General features: G+C 39.9%; 1 protein-coding gene and 1 long non-coding RNA gene across 4 annotated transcripts in view; one reads left to right on the top strand and one right to left on the bottom strand.

Moving 5' to 3' along the window:
• The window catches only part of LOC124270140 (beta-1,2-xylosyltransferase-like), an 87252-nt gene that overhangs the window by 33105 nt on the left and 34589 nt on the right, over positions 1-19558 (bottom strand). The window contains exon 1 of one of the 3 annotated variants that reach the window (XM_046705164.1): positions 13138-13419. The exons of 1 other annotated variant lie outside the window; for it this stretch is intronic. The gene's annotated coding sequence lies outside the window, so the exon portion shown is untranslated. Of the gene's footprint in view, positions 1-6508; positions 6613-13137; positions 13420-19558 lie in introns of those variants that run through there. One more of the 3 variants, XM_046705163.1, reaches the window with a different exon arrangement.
• Positions 501-19505, top strand: LOC124270141. Its single transcript, XR_006896686.1, has 3 exons — positions 501-590; positions 15911-15912; positions 19495-19505. It is a non-coding gene; the product is annotated as an uncharacterized LOC124270141 (long non-coding RNA).

Below are 19558 nucleotides of genomic sequence, written 5' to 3' on the forward strand. Positions count from 1 at the left end.
AAGTATAGATTCTAGTACTTGACAAAAGTACCAGAATCTGTACTATACTGAGATAGTGTAATCCCAAATATAACACTTGTTACATTTGACCGCTTTCTAAATGGCATAACCACACATTCATGTGACATAGAGTGAAAAAACCCATCACACCAGACTGTAATTGACGGCACTTAGGGTTATAAATGGGAAGACTGGATCAAGGGGTCAAACACTTCAGTTCACTTTCTGTATTTTTCGTACGGTTTTGCTACAGAAGTTATTTTTATGAACAAAACCCTACTATGAAACAATGTAGACAACATGACTGCCATCCGCTGAATCAACACATATAATCACGCAAGGAAAACAGTTAAGAAAGCAACAACAGCGATCAGATTCTATTAGTACAGTACTTACACGAGCCATGTCTTAACTAACTCTGTATCGTGTTTCAGTTGCTGTGTTAAATGACGTAGCCATTGTACGAGGTATTATTTGGAAAAGCCAAAGCTCAGCGTGGTTGAATTAGAAGATAAAGCTACTCTGTATTCAATTTTGCTGTCCTTTCTCGTTGATTTAAGACCGCTAAATGTAATTTAAAAACCGAACGCGTGGAATCGTCCCGTTGAGGGACAGGTTGTGTAATGAACAAAATGAGACATTTTCAACAACATAAATGCATTATTTCAGGAACCAGTATGCTTGTATTTGTAACAAGTAGCATACATAAATAAAACAAAATACAGTTTATACTGTGAGCAAGTACAATTATTTGATTTTTCTCAAGCGAATTATTGATCTCCCCTACTGTATGACAATCGACTCGTCCCAATTCAAGCCGTGAGGTCGCTCAGTCTAAGTAAACTTAGTCTCAGTACTATTCGTTACACTCCTCTACTGGGTAACGAATAATACTGAGGCTAAGTTTACTTAGACTGTGAGGTCGCTAAGTTTAGTCGCCGCTAACTTTATTCACGGAAATTTTTAATAACTGTTGATAACCACCGTACTATTCCCAATTTGGAAAATACCTGACATGCCACGTTTTATGTGGGATACGTGGACAGTGGAAGTGAAAGGACTGGGCATTACGGCCGGGACGGAAGCGGTCTGGTTAGGACGTGTGGGCCGACGTGTGTTGTCGACGTCAACACAGGTAGATCTGGGCCCGGTTTGAATATATACGGACGCTTTTGCGCTGCTGACGGATTTTCCAGCTTCGTAGTTTCTTCACTGGGATTAGGTTCAAGAAATTCTCTTTCAAACCATTCGCTTTTTACTTTAAAAAACCCCCCAAAGATGCTGCCGAGATAGAAATTGCCGATGTCCGACATGTTTGTTTACAAACAATAGGGTCAACGAGTTCGTTGTATTCATACGCGGTGAATCGGTAACTTTAATTACCGGTGTTAAACTGCCATTTAAGAACGGTTTTGATGAGCTCTCAGCCAATCAGAATCGAGTATCACACAATGTCGCGCTAGAATGGAGCACATTCTTTGGTTGCATTACATATTACTCGAACCGCATGTTTTGGTAACCCTTGGGACGTAATGTGTCTTGAGAGAATTATTAATGATTTATTTTTGTATGTTAATGATTAAAACTTATGTATTTCACAAAAGAAATGTGAACTGGATTGGTAAACTAATGCTAAAACAATTCCAGATTACAAACTCATAATAATACTATCTACACAATCATGGTTTGCTGTATACTTGACAACAAAAGTTTCAAAAGTGAAATTCAACACTAAATAATAACATTGTTCCAAATTTTACAAATGGTAAATCTTCCAGGTTTTAACAGGTTTTTATAATAAGATTACCATAGCTGTTACAGATGGACACAAAATTGGTAAATCTTCCAGTAATCTATACAAATATTATCTGCACTGATGATATTAAGATTAGTAGTTAAGAACACACAGAGAATTCAACATCTTGTTCATAACTTAAAAGATTTTCTAAATGTTTAAGTCATGTAACGCTCGAAACCTTCTACAAATAATCTTAAGTCGGTTTCAAGTTTACACTGTGATAAATGGGCATTTATTTATATAAATATATATACGTAATGTTGAAACTTTCAGCGGAATGAAACTTGATCAATATTTCGGAGTTTAGTTATGAATATTTTTGTAGAACCGAAGCACTTTAAGCACTTCTTTGTTCTAGCGATTTCAAGTATCCCGGAGTTAAATTCTTAACCATCACCTTTGTAAAGCTTGTAGGCATTATTCACTGTAGGCATTAGTAGACTCCACCGTAGCCGGTCCCGATCTTATGATCCGATCCAAGCTTAGATCGAGACTCTTTCGTGCGAGAGATAGAGGAATGCGAGGCACGAGTTAACTCCCTTTGCATAGTCTAGCAAATGATGGAAGTAGTTTACGAACCAACTGAGTGAGTGAGTGAGTTTAGATTTGCCGCACTCAGCAATAGTCCAGCTATATGGCGGCGGTCTGTAAATAATCTAGCTAAGATGCATAGCGTTCACTAATATGAGCATTCATGTTAGTGAACGCTATGTATCTTAGCTATAAATAATCGAGTCTGGACCAGACAATACAGTGATCAACAGCATGAGCATCAATCTGCGCATTTGGGAACCGATGACATATGTCAACCAAGTCAGCGAGCCTGACCACCCGATCCCGTTAGTGGCCTATTACGACAAGCATGGGTTATTGAAGTTCAATATTCTAACCCGGTCCTTCATGGGTATTTTGTCCAACCAAGTGTAAACGTGGAGAAAAAACCTAGAGCAAAATATTAGGGTAGTGAGCACCTTGGTTTCAGGTGCAAGTGCGTGTGAACGCTGGGTATCAGGCATGATATAATAATAATAAATGCATATTTATAGTGCGCCTATTCGACATCCTGGGGCATGCTCAAAGCGCTATGTACAGATAATTTACACGAGAGTATTTACAGCCGAGATTATAAGTAATATACTGAGAACAGGTTTTAAGTCTGAACTTAATTGTGTCAGAGCTTTTAATATGTGCCTGAACCTTGTCAATCAGAATAAACAAGGCGTGCCGAGGCTATAACGTATGTAGAACCTGTCAGTGGTCTTGAATAACACGCGGCCTGCCTTTAGAATCCCCAGAACATTGTTCACTTCACATCTGTCCCATAAAGGTGCACAATATTGTTGTACAAATGTGTTACACCGACTCGCTCGGTTGTGTTCCCATGACGACAGTGGTCAGACTGGCCTGACATTTGTAAGGCTTCAGTGCAGTGTTTGTTTACATCACAGAAATATACAAATTCATGGGGGGATTTTAGGGGACGCTCACGGTGAAATGCTCGCTCTTCTTCTTCTTCATATAGACTATGATAGCCACCACTTTGGTTTCTCTACGATTGATTTTAGCTATCCTAAGTTGGTCATGAGCAACTTAGACTTTGGATCTTAACTTTACGATTGACTTGAGTAAGATTTAAGAAATACACTTCGCTCTACCACCATGTATAGTGTAATAAAACACACTTTTGCCCTGAACTATTATAGTTAAAGCACGAGGACGCTTGCGTCCGAGTGCTTTAACGTTATAATAGTTCAGGGCGAAAGTGTGTTTTATTACACTATACATGGTGGTAGGGCGAAGTGTATTTCTTTTCTAAGATGCCAAATTTAATACTTTCTAAAGATAATTACGATTAATTTAAGGCAGAAAACAAACGACGGTGTCGGTGACCTAAATTAAGAATCCTCGCACAGGGCTAACTGGCGCGCTGTTCTTTTGATGTGTCTGCCCCCTACGTTAAGACGAACGTTACCAGAAAAAAAAACAAATGATAACAGTTTGATGACGGTTTACGTTCGGATTAAATATCTTCTCTGAATTATTTTAATTACATCTGTCATTAACGTAAACCATATGGGGCAATATGAACGTTGCATTTCTACTACCAGCGTAAGTTTAGATCAGTACATCCAGAGGAAGTTGAGTAGTCAAGCGACATTCCACAATTGCATTGTGGGAATGTAAACATTACGAACGTTACCGTGTCGCTGAAAACTTGTGAGTCAAACCAAGAAACTGGATGAAACGGTGTAGTTTACTGTAGGAGGCCGTACGAGGCGATGACAACTGACATGCATCGTGACGTCGCTTACATTGTGACGTAATGTAAAATGGTTCGATTACGAGGGGGCACACTAGAATGGCGCAGTGACGGGATAACGTCATTCAATTGTTACGTCATCAAAAAACTATACCTTTATTGTCTGATAATGTTTGTTTTTTTCGATTGTTCTAACCGCTAGGCATCTTAGAATGGTTATTGGAACGGTAAGCCGATCGTAACGTCACTCTAAGATTGGGATTTTAGGGTTTTACGATTGGCGTAGGGCTAAGATCGGTTAGTGGAACGGCACCCTGGTGAATTATGTAACAGTGGCGATATTCATACACCATGACGTCACAATGAAATTTTATACAAAATCGTTCTAACACACGGTAGATCAATTTACCTTTCTTTTAAACACAGGTTCAAGACCACGTCGACATGGCTGTAAAATTGCTTATGTGGCGTTCAGCAGGTTGCAGTAACTAGAAGGCTTAGGAATATGAATGACATATTTGGCGGACATTCTTCGTAAGATCCTCTCGTATGTCCAAAATATATATGATTACGTTGTTGTGATGCTAACATTTCTCTGCTGTTAATTCAAGTGTCTCGGGGGCGGTGGGGTAGCCTAATGGTTAAAGCGTTGGCTCGTCACGCCAAAGACCAGGGTTCGAATCCCCACATGGGTACAATGTGTGAAGCCCATTTCTGGTGTCCCCCGCCGTGATGTTGCTGGAATATTGCTAAAAGCGGCGTAAAACCAAACTCAGTCAGTCAGTCAAGTATCTCGAAATATGATGTACACATATATATTTCGAACCTAATAGATTCACGACTCAACAAGTGAAAAGACTACTTAGTAACAACTGACAGAAAATCTGCTCCCTTATCATTCAGAGATACCCCTTCTCCTTCCCTATTTCTTACGATGGAGAGGTATTCACATAAGGCATTACGTCCCGTTTTTCGTTAAACTTAAATCTATATTCTACTTAAATAACATAGGTTTAAACCAAGATATATAAGATTCAAGTAGTGTCAACAATATTGTATTCTCATATTGTAAAGGCTTCAAGGCCACGCCATTGTTGCAAGAATATTGTCGATAATATGTATTTCAGAGTCTCATAAAGCTATTACGTGCAAGCTGTTGAGTGATTAAAATCACCAAACTCCAGCCCAAGAGAGACGGCACTCATTATTCTCAACAAAGGCGACACCAATCACAAAAATAATGCAAGTAAACGACTTAAATACGTCGGAACAATCACGGTCTACGTAAAGAAACTCCATTGTTACAGACATACGTCAGTGTCGACCGTCCTTGTGGCGGCTGTTGCCTACGTTTAGCCCGAATCTTATATTAAGACAACTAAAAAATGAAGTAGATTTTTTTTATATTCAGAGAAAGTAATCATTGACATTTGAATAGAGGCGACAAAACCCTTTCCATATTCATATAAGAAATTGCTGAAAACAGTCAATTGTACAATTGTGACAATATCATGAGATATTTGTTTCAGCAGTATTACAGCTGTATGGTGTTGTTTGTAAACAAATCGAGTCTGGACCAGACAATCCAGTGATTGTCACCATGCGATACGATGACAGAGCATGTGTTTATGAATCACTATGAAATAGTGATGATACCAGGTGTTCGCGAAAAGGTGAGCGTATCCTGCCCAACCGGTGGCACCCGTCATAAACACATGCTAAGTCTAGTCAATTGTTCGCCTGACATAATTCGGGAACGTATGGTATATGTCAAAATAGGGAATTGCATCGGATATCATTTTTTTCGGCCAAACATGATTCGGTGACAACTAAATATTGTAAAAGAGGTTCAGTTATATTCAGGCAGGTAGGAAGTACAATACAGGTGTTATAATCACCTTGACAGAAAATCATACATATTAATTACAACTTGTTTGACCATACTACCATAACGCTAAACCTGGGATAAGTTATTGTCATCTGTCTTTGGTGATTAGAGATTACAACATACGGGGACAGAACATTTAGCAGAGCGGGTGCTGTACTCTGGAATGGATTACCTGAAAATGTCAGAAAATCGGAAAATATCAACAGTTTCCGATCGTGTCTCAAAACCATCCTCTTTAAACGAGCATTCGACTAAGCGCACATGAGCAGGACTCTGGATATGTAGCGCTATACAAATGTCTAATTTGATATACAACTATCAGTGACTGCATGGTAACGTGTAACCTATATAGCGTACAGGTACATGTGACGCTTGCCTAGGATCATGGCTGATACCTTATCACACGACCCTGTGATAGTTGTACACGCCTGTAGTCGCCTATGGTGAATATACTCTTGACCGGTCATCACCGGCATCTGTTTAAGCCACCCGTTATTGATCATAAACAGGTAGAAAGCGAATGTTCAAATTGCCAATGACGTAAAATCAACAAGGTGCCTACCTGTGATACGCCCCTCCTACTCCGTCAGGTAATGATCAGGTGTAACACCTCCGTAGACATAATACACCTACATTAAGCAAAACTACCTGCCTTGTAAACGGGTCAGTCACGTGACATCCGTCACATGCCCATTGTTTTCCTCGACATACACAAGTGGATTAACAGTGCAAATAGGGATTATGATTTTATGGATATATTTAACTGCAGGTTATGTATCAGCTTAATGATAATTAGACTCGGAGTGTTACCGTTAGCGATGGGACCTACATTAGTCACTTACAAGTTCGTTATCAGGGTGGTTTATCTCACATCTTACACTTTCTGTTTCCGTGTAGTCGTAATGTTGTTAAATGACTTTCTTCTTCAAGTTTAACTAGTTAGTTAATTCATTTGTTAGCGTCTGTACAACATCTGCCTGTTACAATACAATATCCATCCCATCAATGAGTTTTTGTTTGTTTATTTGTTTATTTGTTTTACGCCGCACTCAGCAATATTCTAGTTATATAGCTGTGGTCTGTAAATAATCGAGTCTGGACCATACAATCCAGTGATCAACAGCCTGAGCATCGATCTACGCAGTTGGGATACGATGACAGGGGCGGATACAGCTTTTTGAGAAAGGGGGGGGGGGGGGTGCACACTTCATTTCCACCCGAGTTTCAATGGTCATTTAACAAACTATCTGGACAAAAGAAACACACACACATACACACACACACACACACACACTCTCTCTCTCTCTCTCTCTCTCTCTCTCTCTCTCTCTCTCTCTTAGATCTCTCTCTCTCTCTCTCTCTCTCTCTCTAGATCTCTCTCTCTAGATCTCTAGATCTCTAGATCCGCCTATGGATGACATGTGTCAACCAAGTCAGCGAGCCTGACTATCAGATCCCGTTAGACGCCTCTTGCGACAAGCATGGGTTACTGAAGACCAATTCTAACCCGAAGAGCGGAAGGTCGCGGGTTCGAACCCCGACCGCGTCATACCAAAAGACGTTAAAATATGGTACTTGTTGGTCCCTGCCTGGCGCTCGGCATTAATGGGTACAACAAAGACTGGTCGGCTCGGAGTCACTACAATGTGTCTGAGTGGGCTATTCATGCTTCACTGCGGCATGGTATCTCAGTGGGCTAGCACTATAAACCCAGCTTCAGTCTGGGTTAGTACAAGCAGCCGCACCTACACATACACACGCATGCACGTCGTCATATGAGCGAAATATTCTCCAGCGCGACGTTAAACCCAATTTCACCTTACCTCCTGGCACCAGTGGTCTTGACATGGTGCCATGTTCATTTGCAATCTCTCTCAAGCCAGTATTCGGTAACATAGTCCATTGAACTTTACACTGCTTCTTCTGGGGATGAACCCACACTTAGCCAATACCACAGTTTCACAGGGAACAAAGGAGAAGCTTATGTAACAACTAGCTTTACAGATCACTTAAATCTCTGTATGTCTTGTCTACAATAAAACATACACCCCTTAAAGTTAATTCATAATGTTGAGTTTTACTCCAGACACGAGAAATGCTAAATGGAAACCTTTGTCGGGTAATCTGAGTGGTGCTTCCACAAATGATACCTGTTATAAATTCATTAACTGACCATCAAGTGAATGATGACAAATAAACAGTTGTAGGTTTACAACTTGGGTTACAACAAGGGGGTAGTAATTGCTGTATTGCATGCAAATTTAATTTCCTAAAAAACTAAGGGTTGACACTGTTTTGAGGATACGAACGGAACTTCATTGTTGCATGAGAAATACGTATAAGCATTTGCTGTGTACTAATGTTGAAAAATGTATATACCTATTTACCTAAGTAAATTTTCAGATTATTCTAGCAATGGCATGGTAGGGGTAGTGGGGTTGATTTAATTTACGGATTCAAATAAAACAAATGTATGTTTTTAATATCATAGGTCAACCGACATCTCATCGTTGCAAGACATGATTAAATACTGAGGTAATAAACGCAGAAATAGGATCAAATTGGATCAGTCATCATACCATGCACGCATCAGAAAAGCTGAAAAATGCCGGGACTGCGGGTATACTACAATCAAACAAAAACTACCGGGTATATTTCCAAATAACGGCAACCGATGGACATTCAACGTTCTTATTGTCCCGTTGTTTAGGTTGAAGAAATTCTGCCAAGGTGGACAGCTACCGAGCCCCCCGTGTCCGTCACGGTCGAGGGAGCAGGGACTGACCACCTGACGTAAATAGATTGTTGGCGCGAAACATTAATCGCCCTGAATCAGTGCCCCTTTAACGCGCAATAAATTCTGCAATAAAAGTAAAATTAAGTTGTTATTGAATTAAATATTTAACATTGCAGATATAGATAATACTACACGAGGTCTCATTACATACGAATTAAACGAAACGAATGTCCTTCCTATGGTATCTGACCGAGCGAAAGCGAGGTCGGAAACCATAGGAAGGTCACGAGTTTCGTATAATTCGTATGTAATGAGACCGAGTGTGGAATTTTGTTTATTACCCACGTCTTACATGCATTAAATTGACAAAATAGCGTAGTTTTGGTCTTGTTGTGGTTTCAAACCGAAACCGGTTTCATAAAGAGGTTGGGGAAGAATTTTGTTCTGACGTACACATAGGCGGATCCAGAGGGGGGGTGGGGGGGGGTGCAGGGGTGCGCACCCCCCTTTTTGTGCAGAAAGTTTGTTACATGACCATTGAAACTCGGGTAAAAATGAAGTGTGCACCCCTCCTTATCCCAATAGTGTGCAACCCCCTTTCTCAAAAAGCTGTATCCGCCCCTGGTACACTTTTACATGACGTCACACTGTAATGACGTCACTACGCCATTCTCGTCTGTCCCCTTGGTAACCGACGTCACGATGCATGTCAGTTGTCATCGTACAGTCTCCTCCGTAGCACCCCCGTTTCTTGGTTTGCAACTGCTTCACTCGGCTAACATCACTGGTGGAAATATCGCGTTTATGTTTTTCGACGGATATAATGTCTCAGTTCGACTCACAATTAAAGAGCGACACGGCAACGTTCGCAATGTTTACATTCCCACAATGCATTTAAGTTGTAGAATGAATGAATTCACGTGTTTTTTATGAATAAACAAGTAGTTCCGTCACAACGTGACCTAACTGAGAGGTCATCGGTTATCCAATCAAATCGTTAGAATCTCAGGTCAAGTTGTTACGACATAGGTCAACGCGATACGACACTTGTGTGACGTACGAGATTAGTATGCAATTACCCATACGTTGACCACGTGGGTAATAAATATTCAAATAGTATATGTAATGTATATGTAATAACACAGACACTTGTTATTAGCATGGTAAGTTATCCATGTTCAATTTTGAACCGGCATATTGTGATATGTTGCTATGTGCATACATTGTCAAGAACAGGCTTGAGGCCCCCCTCATGAGCTAAATCTTATCTGGAGCTCTTCTACATAATACACATGCATGTTCATCCATGTGTGGAGTCTAGCAATCGCTTTCAGTAGCATTAGTTGGGATGGGTAGCTTAACGACTATACATCGAACAATGGTGGACTATAATAACAGGTACGGTTGCCTTGACCTTTTGACATCCAAGTACGATAACTCTATCAACCCTCATTGTCACTTGTCGGGTTTATTAGGTGTAGAGTATGTATTAGACAAATGCAAGAAAAGACTTTCTAGAACATTTGCTTCGTGACGAACAACCACTTCTCTGTGGGAAGGAACCCAACAGTTCAGACCAAATCATTTTGTGTCGCATTTTATTAATATAAATTTAACCATCCTGTGAGAATGTAGTGTTGAAAAAAGAGTTTTGTAAAATTATTATGAAAATCTTTCTATAACATGCTTAAATGTTTATGATTGCATATATTAGTTTTAAATAAAGTATTTCGTATTTGTATCATCCATGTATACCTTTTTCGAATGCCGGGGACCACGGTCGTGGATTTTCAGTTCAGATTTAATGTAGATTTGAAATACACTCCACAACGTTAAGATGAACTATTGATAACATGTTTATGCAACTGTGAGAATCGGATCCCTTATTGCCATCGTCACGTACTCGATAATAGAGTGATGGGCGAGCTGGGCGAGCTGGGCGAGTTGGGCGAGCTGGCTAAGGCGCCAGGCTAGAGATCCAGAGAGCTTGAGGTGACGGGATCGAGCCCCCCTGTGACCGGGTGTAAAAACCTTGGAGTCAACTTGTGTGCAGACTTTTTCAGTGTTGTCACAACCCCTAGTGTGCAGAACACAACCCTGTGCACTTAAAAGAACCCACGAATCCGTTGGTATATGACCAGATGGTGGCCACATGAATACGTGCAAACACCTAGTTGCGGGTACAGTAATGTGCAGTAAACAAAGTACTGTGACTACGTGTCCCAGTCCACCCAGCTGTGAATGGGTACCTTATGAGGATGGGAGAGCCACATTAACTCGATGCGCCTAGTGGCTGCAAGAGTTGTATGGTCCCCAGGGAGTTGAGATTGATAATACATTGTGCCGTTTGAGACTGACATCCAATGATCGAGGGAAAAACAAAGCGCCTTTGAGTAGGTGATCTGGATATTGGCGCTATATAAATATATATAAATAAAAAATAATAATAATGTTAGTACAAACTTCGTTTGAGGGGCGACATATTTCTCAAAGGCGCGCAATACGGCTAAATATATTGAAGCGCTCGTAAAAGATATGTAGCCACAGTATGAACACGTACCCGAAACACGACCATGAACGATACCAGCGAAGTCAGGCCTTTAAGGCAGATAAACACATCTTCCTCTCAAATAATACATATTTTAAAAGGCGACAAATATTTCACAAGCAATGTACTATATTATATACTCATGCCAATAATGGATTTTCTCTCACCTTGCAACCAATATACCACCAAGGTGGTATTTATAACATTCGTTATATATCAATGATTGTGGAGTTTTCCAGTCTACTGGCAGCAAATATACCACCAAGATGGTAATGTATTCAGTTTATGTTGGTCATTTAGCATGTTTATATAAAGAACGAACGATGTATGGATGCAAGGCCGGTCTGCTCGTGTGCATGTATTTTCAATGTTAACATTTGACTATACCTTCAAGATTTCCCTCCAAATGGAGCCATAGTTAAACCAAATCAAATCATCTAAATTGCGTCGCTTTTTTACTACTTTCTACCTCCGAATTAAAAATTTCATCATATAGACAGTCTGTTTCAAATACGATACTCGATGCAATGTGCCCGTTTTGTGGGGATGGTCTTGAATACGAATACCATACCTTATTAATGTGCCCATTATACACACATCTACGAGGTAAGTATATACACTATATTGCCATAAGTATCCATCTTAGCGAAAAATCATCCAATTACTGTCCAGCCATGATATTACTAATTATGAAAATCTGGCAATGTATGCAACAAAAATGTTTAATGTCCATAATACAAACCTTGCGCTTGTATAACAAACTACAATGTTTGATGTATTTGTGTTGTACTATACATGTAGGCCTCACACGGCATCATCTAGGAAATATAGAGTCTGAGTGATTGAGTTTAGTTTTACGCCGCACTCAGCAATATTCCAGCTATATGGCGGCGGTCTGTAAATAATCGAGTCTGGACCAGACGATCCAGTGATCAACAGCACGAGCATCGATCTGCACAACTGGGAACCGATGACATGTGTCAACCAAGTCTGCAAGCCTGACCACCCGATCCCGTTAGTCACCTCTTACGACAAGCATGGGTTGCTGAAGGCTTATTCTACCCAGATCTTCACGGGTTGAGTCTTAGTTAATGTTGGTCAACATGGGGCTGGACATATAGTTTAGGCCGGTTGCTAGCAAACCTCCACTGACCATGGTCAAATTGCACTTATTCATCACAGGGAACCACAAATACTATTATAATAATGGTGTAACGAAAGTAAGATGGCAAAATGAAACAGAGATACTGCATTCAATAACTCATACATCACTAGCTCGAGGTTACCATTACAGATTAGTTTTAAGTTCATGTGTATATATAACCGTCTCCGTGGTGTAGTGGTTAGAGCGTCAACCCGGAGAGCAGGAAGTCGCGGGTTCGATCCCCCACCGCGTCATACCAAAACAAATTGTTGGTAAGTATGGTACTTGTTAGTCCCTGTCTGGTGCTCGGCATTAATGGGTACAACAAGGACTGGTCGGCTCGGAGTCAGTATAATGTGTCTGAGTGGGGTATTCATGCTTAAATGCGGCATGGTATCTCAGTGAGCTGGCACTATAAAATCAACTTAAGTCTGGGCTAGTAAATGCAGCCACACATACACACGCATGCACGTCGTAATATGAGCGACATATTCTTAAAGTACGACGTTAAACTCCATTTCACCTCACCTCATGTGTACATATATTCAACATGAACATGTTTCTATGATTTACCGGTTGTAATTTGTTATTTGTTATATAATCAATGTTTGCTCGTTTACCAATCCAGACTATGAAATATAAACATGTTTAATCCATGGCGGTATTCACTGTACTATCAAGGATATCCTTCACTCCTTGGTTCATATGAAGTCCTTCTTGTCAGCTTGTACACAGTCTTTCAGCAAAACAAGCTACACATACCTTGTACTAACAGGTAGTATCAGTTTAGCGAAGGGCTTCCCAACATCGATCTACAACGTAGTGTCAACACAACTGCATCTGTCATCGAGGTGCAAGGATGGTGGCTACGTCACAATCTCATTGACACTTCAAGGAAGACAACTTCGTGATAGCCCGCATTGTCGATCTGACAAGGTAAAACAATAAACATCTGACTGTTCCGTTCTGTCTGGGAGCCAAAAGCTCCGTCTCAACCAAGAGACTGTGTTCGCGATGATCCGATGGTCGATTTGAGTTAATGGAAAATTGGCAGGATATTTGTATCCAAGCACTTACATGATAGTGCAAACACTGCGCAGAGAGCTCTTTGTTTCATATAAGAGTTCCCCACATGGGTACAATGTGTGAAGCCCATTTCTGGTGTCCCCCGCCGTGATATTGATGGAATATTGCTAAAAGCGGCGTAAAACTTAACTCAGTCAGTCAGTCAGTCATATAACAGTGAGTATACTACCCAAAGTTTGCTAAGGGTCATCATGAGCATCGCTCTACACAATTGGGATTCGATGACATGCGTCAACCAAGTCAGCGAGACTGACCATCTGATCCCGTTTGTCGTTTCTCACTACAAGCATGGGTTCATGAAGATGAATCCTAACCCGGAGTCGCCAGAAGACATTGCAATAACCGATCTACAACTATTTCCACACGTGTTCGGTATGACTGAGGTGTGATAACCAGCCTGGTCACTCCATGTAGGCAATGGCCACCTGCTCTATGTAGGCATCAACGGCCCTCGCATGACATGCTCGTGCGTCATGGGGCACGACGACGTATTCCGCACCGACCGCATCAGATTAAGGTATCACGTATATATCCAGTCTGTATTACCTGTATCGCGTAACGTGCCCCGCTGTAGGACATGGAGTTCCCTGGCCCAGGTCCACTGATCCCATCCCAAACCATGGTTGAGCCCCATTTATGTCTGTCATATCCGACTGTGTAAGACTTCTGAAATCTTTGTGTCCACCACACTCGGGTACGACTTTCTGTGAGGTCTCGATTCATTATTGGAAGTACTGGAACCCAGTCCTTACCTGACCAATTGACGTGATTTTCGACTTTATCCAAAACTGCCTGCCTCTGAAGGTTAATGGGATGCGAATGCAAGCCCTCTGTGACTGAAGATAACGTTCACGTAGGCGATTACGCACTCAAAACAAGACATCACCGACAGTGGCGTACCGCAGGTCATTTCTGAGGTTGGTGACCGTCACGAAATGACATCTAGCTGTCTAGCTAGTTTAGGAGACACTGGAGTCTCCTCAATATATACTCATGCCAATAATGGTTGTCTCCCCTCCCACCCCCCCTAACCCCACACACACCTCCACCCCACATCCCTCCAATTAAAAACATTGATGGGGGTGACAACCATTATTGGCATAAGTATATGTGGTTGAACGCTGTCGACCACCTTCATATAGCTGATCCAAACATCTGATGTCCATTCCATGCCCTCCTGAACACACTTGGGCTGACATCAAAAACGTTTACAGCGTGACATGGTGTCGACCCTGTTTCATGCACGAATCTGACTAATAATAAACGACATGTTTGACTTTAAGCGGGCATAAGGTTTTCAATAGCTCATGCAAACGACTTGCTTGTCTCCATGTACCGTGAAAATTGATGCTTAGTAAACGCTGAGTGGTATATGTCAGGCCGAAGCAAGATCAACAATATCTGGTGGCATTTTAAATATAACACAAGGAAAGATACTAATTTTGTTTGAGATTTTTCTGCTTCCCGAGAAAATGGCATGTTTTTAATCCTTTGATGTGTTATCGTGTCTCTTAATGTCAGCTTGGAAATATAATGTTAAATTGGGAACGGTTGGCTGCATAATTATAACAGAGATATTGTTCAAACCCCTGGTAAAATAAAATAAAAATAAGAATTTATGAGGTTGATAAATGAGGACTGGCGAGTCTGGATGAGGATGACGTCGTACATTACATAAGTCACGTGTATCGCAATCCCATAAAAAATCTGATCATTATCTCGCACAACATGCACGCATGACAAAGCAACTGGGACAAGCTTCGTCGTTGTGTCACACAACAGCAACAACAAAATGAACCTGGGTGATTGAGTGAGTATGATTTTACGCTGCTTTTAGCAGGAACGTATTCAGCTCTTGATTTATCCGTTACAGACTCGAACCTACTGAATGAATTTGAATGGTCAGTCCGCAACGAACTTTGTGGAAGTGACCATCTTTCAACAATACTACAACCTGTGAACCCATCTGATGTTCCCCATCATTTAATATAGCTAACTGGCATTTATATGTAGTATTGTGTTGTAACAGATTTAAATGTAACTCTTTATAAAACGCTGCAAAATGTTTCGCTGGTGAACTAAATAACATAGTTGATGAGTGTATCCCTAAGTATGTTACAGTTCCACACATACGAGATCCATGGTTCAATGAAAACAAGAAGATAAGGGAAAATGCTGAGCATTATTTCCCTCGCCGTACTACAATTCGAATAAATTCAAGATTTTAAATGCTAAAGCACGGAGTCCTTTTAAAGACAGTAAACACACTTCTTGGCGAACGCAGATACTTCTTGAATCTGTACATCATCAAAGTATAAGACCTTTTCTTGGATCTTTTCTAATTTCTCCGGTTGATAGTCTTAACGTCGAAGCCGACGAGTCATCTTTAAAACACCACTGTATCAAATCATATTTACAATACATGTACATTTCAAAACAATATTCTAAGAAGTCCAACCCTGCGTACTATTGTGTTTAAATCCGTTTTCGAGGATATGTACACTGAGAAGTCTTCTCTAATTCCACCACTAGGAATAAGAATCAAACCTTTCATTTCTGCAGCTAATATTGAAGTAAAAAAACATATCTCCTCTATGGCAATTGGAAAAGCTACAGGTAGACCTAACATTGGTCACATTTAAGAAATCAGAAAACACGAATTACAGTATATACAAGAATTGAATCAGTTAACGTAAATAAAATACACACAGATCTTTATTTACTGATGGCTCTAAGGATGATTGTGCAACTGTCATTATTTCCAAATCTTCTAGATTAACAGTTCTATTTTCAAAGCAGAACTAGCCGCCATATTAAAAGTATACATGTATATGGCAATATACTGTTCAAATATAAACAATATACAATCCTTTCAGAGAAGCATTCGTGTCTTCAGGCTGTTAAAATATGTCATGAAAACATCCACTTTTAATCGATATTGTTGAACTATATAATGATCTTGTTACTGACCAATACAGCATCATCTTCTGTTGGTTACCCAGCAATGTTGGAATCTGTGGTAACAGAACCCCGGATTCAGCAGCTGAGGCAGCACTCACTAACGAGGCTCTGCCGCTAGAAGAGTTTGGCGGTCTGGTACGGACTTGATATTTTATCAATCACATTCTGCGTTTCAGAACTACATTGCATACGCGCAAACAACACATAACAGGTGTAACCAGATGCATTGTGAATCATTTTACGACCTCACCAAACTGGGGCAGTCTGTGACGTCTTAGTTAAGGTCATGCTGCCTACACCTCGATGTCATTAAACATCGATGTTATTAAAGTTTAAAATTAAAATTCATTTGTAAATACCATTTTCTTATGTAACAAAGAATTGGAATTCAGTGTAACCATAGTTGTTTGTGATGTCTATTTTAACTTTCAAACGAGAAAATTCGGATCGGCTGAAAAGTAGGTGATTGTCTGAATTGGTTAATGAGACTCATGTTTCGGTTTGCCATGCTTGTCGTAAGAGGCGACTAACAGGATCGGATTGTCAGGCTCACTGACTTGCTTGACACATGTTATCGTATTCCAATGACCAATGCTCATGCTGTTGATCACTGGATTGTCTGGCCGAGACTCCATTATTTACAGACTGCTGTCATATAGCTGGAATATGTCATCGTATTCCAGTGACCAATGCTCATGCTGTTGATCACTGGATTGTCTGGCCGAGACTCCATTATTTACAGACTGCTGTCATATAGCTGGAATGCAGCGTAAAACTAAACTCACTCACTCGATATTGTTTTACAATCGTTGGTGGTATATTTCAGAAAAGTAATATATTCAAAAGGCCAAGATTACACATTGAGAATTTAAGAGTGAGAAAGTATATTATAATGAACACTGTCTCAGTAACATGGTTTGATATATATGTGTTGATAAATGTTTTAAGATGCTTGCATTTGATGATTGCAGAAGCGTATTAAATTTTTGGATTGTTGAATATTCATAAAATTGCAGAGGGATGTACGTACAGGCGCCGCAATGCTTGATATTTATGACAAATATGCAAGAAGTGATATTCATCTTCCATATAGGCAGTTTACAGATATGACATAATCTGTCATTTCTAGCCTGTCCAATATACCTGCCAGTTTCTCTTCGTAGTATGATACCCCGATCTAAACTGATCAAGAGCACGTCTATGTTTAATATAACTGACTGTATATAAGATTCAACACCGAACATTGTTTTAAAAAGCGCGTATCCAAATGGTTTTGTGCCTTTTACTTAAGTGCACAATGTCAGTCTTGTTGATACGAAACTGTGAATCCAACTAGAAATTCATTCAAAAATAACGTGTTACTTCGAACCATCTGTACTTGCCAAACAAATCCATTTCAACAGACTTCTAATGTATGCTCTATCTTAGATGCCCAGCTCTTGCAACCATTACTTTCCATTTGTACAAGCATATTATAACATTTCTTTACATAACGCTCATTTGACATTTTTAATATTTTATACCAATATTTTGATGATATAAATATACAATGGATATCTTCCACATTCGCCTCGCACAGCATGAGCTGAAACAGAGGATATAATTCCTAGAAATTATTTTACAAGCTGCTACATGTACAACTATTTCGTTGACAACAATTGAGTTCCCATATTTCTGCACCGTATAATACAATTGAACAAACTTTGGTGTCGAAAATCTTAAGGAACAGGTCAAAAGGTAATGGCTTAAGCATTGACATCTAGAAATACCAAATAAAACTGGCTTAGCCTGCAAACATACATTTTCTATGTGCTTGGTCCATACTAATGACCTACTGAATAAAATACCTAGATATATGTACCAGGAAACACATTCTATTTGTTAACCATTACCATTTTCCATACTTCGACCGTCTTCCACCTTTTTTGAAAACTATTATGTTTGGGTTTTTTCCATATTTACCGTCAAACAATTCTCAAAATATCTTCAAGACATCAAGTCTTTTCTGTAGATCAAACACTGTATCAGAGATAAACACAACATCATCAGCAAATAAAAAAAGAAATAGGTGTACAAGCTCAGGATGAAGCTAAATTCCTGGTACGCAACATGCTTCATTCATGCTCCATTCATGCTCGTTCATTGATAAGAATGAGAAAAAGAAGAGGGCTTAGGATACACCCTTGTCGTTTTGAGACCCGTGAAGATCCGGTTTAGAATTGATCTTCAGCAACCCATGCTTGTCGTAAAAGGCGATTAACGGGATCGGATGGTCAGGCTCGTTGACTGGGTTGACACATGTCATCGTATCCCAATTGCGTAGATCGATGTTCATGATGTTGATCCCTGAATTGTCTGGTCCAGACTCGATTATTTACAGACAGCCGCCACATAGTTGGAATATTGCTGAGTGCAGCGTAAAACTAAACTCACTCACTCACTCTCTTCTGTGAGATATAGCGCTCAATAACGGACTGTAGGATAAAACTGTTATCAATAGTAAGAGTAACCTTGGCGAAAACCCGCTTGCGATTCAGCAATTATTTCATAGCAAGAGCACCAACATGATAGTCTAATTATTCAGAATGTGTATGTACAGCTTGCTGAAAATACTTGTAATTGACATGCCTCTGTAATTGTTAATTACACTAGTGTCCCTTTTCTTATGTATAGGTACAATGAGACCCATACACTACGATTCTAGAAAATATGCTCCATCAAACACAACATTGAATAGCAACTGAATATAGAGAATTAAAATATCATGTGAGGACTTTAAAAATTCTGCAATGATATGATCAGGCCCAGCACTCTTAGATGATATTAGTTCAGTAATCGCTGCACAGATCTCATTTCTTGTAATAAGAGCGTCAGGTATGCTAGGGCTGTCTTGATCTATCTTTTCTTCAATATCATGAACAAGAGAATGTAATTCGACATTAAATGTATCTGTATGCTGAAATATGTTTTAGAAATGTGTATACCACGAGTCAGTTGTTATGTTAGGGATATAATTGAAGAAAGCCTGCACAAGGTGTTCCAGAAGAATTTTGAGTTATTCAGATACGTAAGTAATTTATCTTTTACACAGCCGTGGTGATTTCTTTTTTAAAATTTTTACAGTACAGTTGTACTT

The sequence above is a fragment of the Haliotis rubra genome, unplaced genomic scaffold (genome assembly GCF_003918875.1).
Source record: "Haliotis rubra isolate DU_JTF1 unplaced genomic scaffold, ASM391887v1 Scf15, whole genome shotgun sequence".
Lineage (NCBI taxonomy): Eukaryota > Metazoa > Mollusca > Gastropoda > Lepetellida > Haliotidae > Haliotis > Haliotis rubra.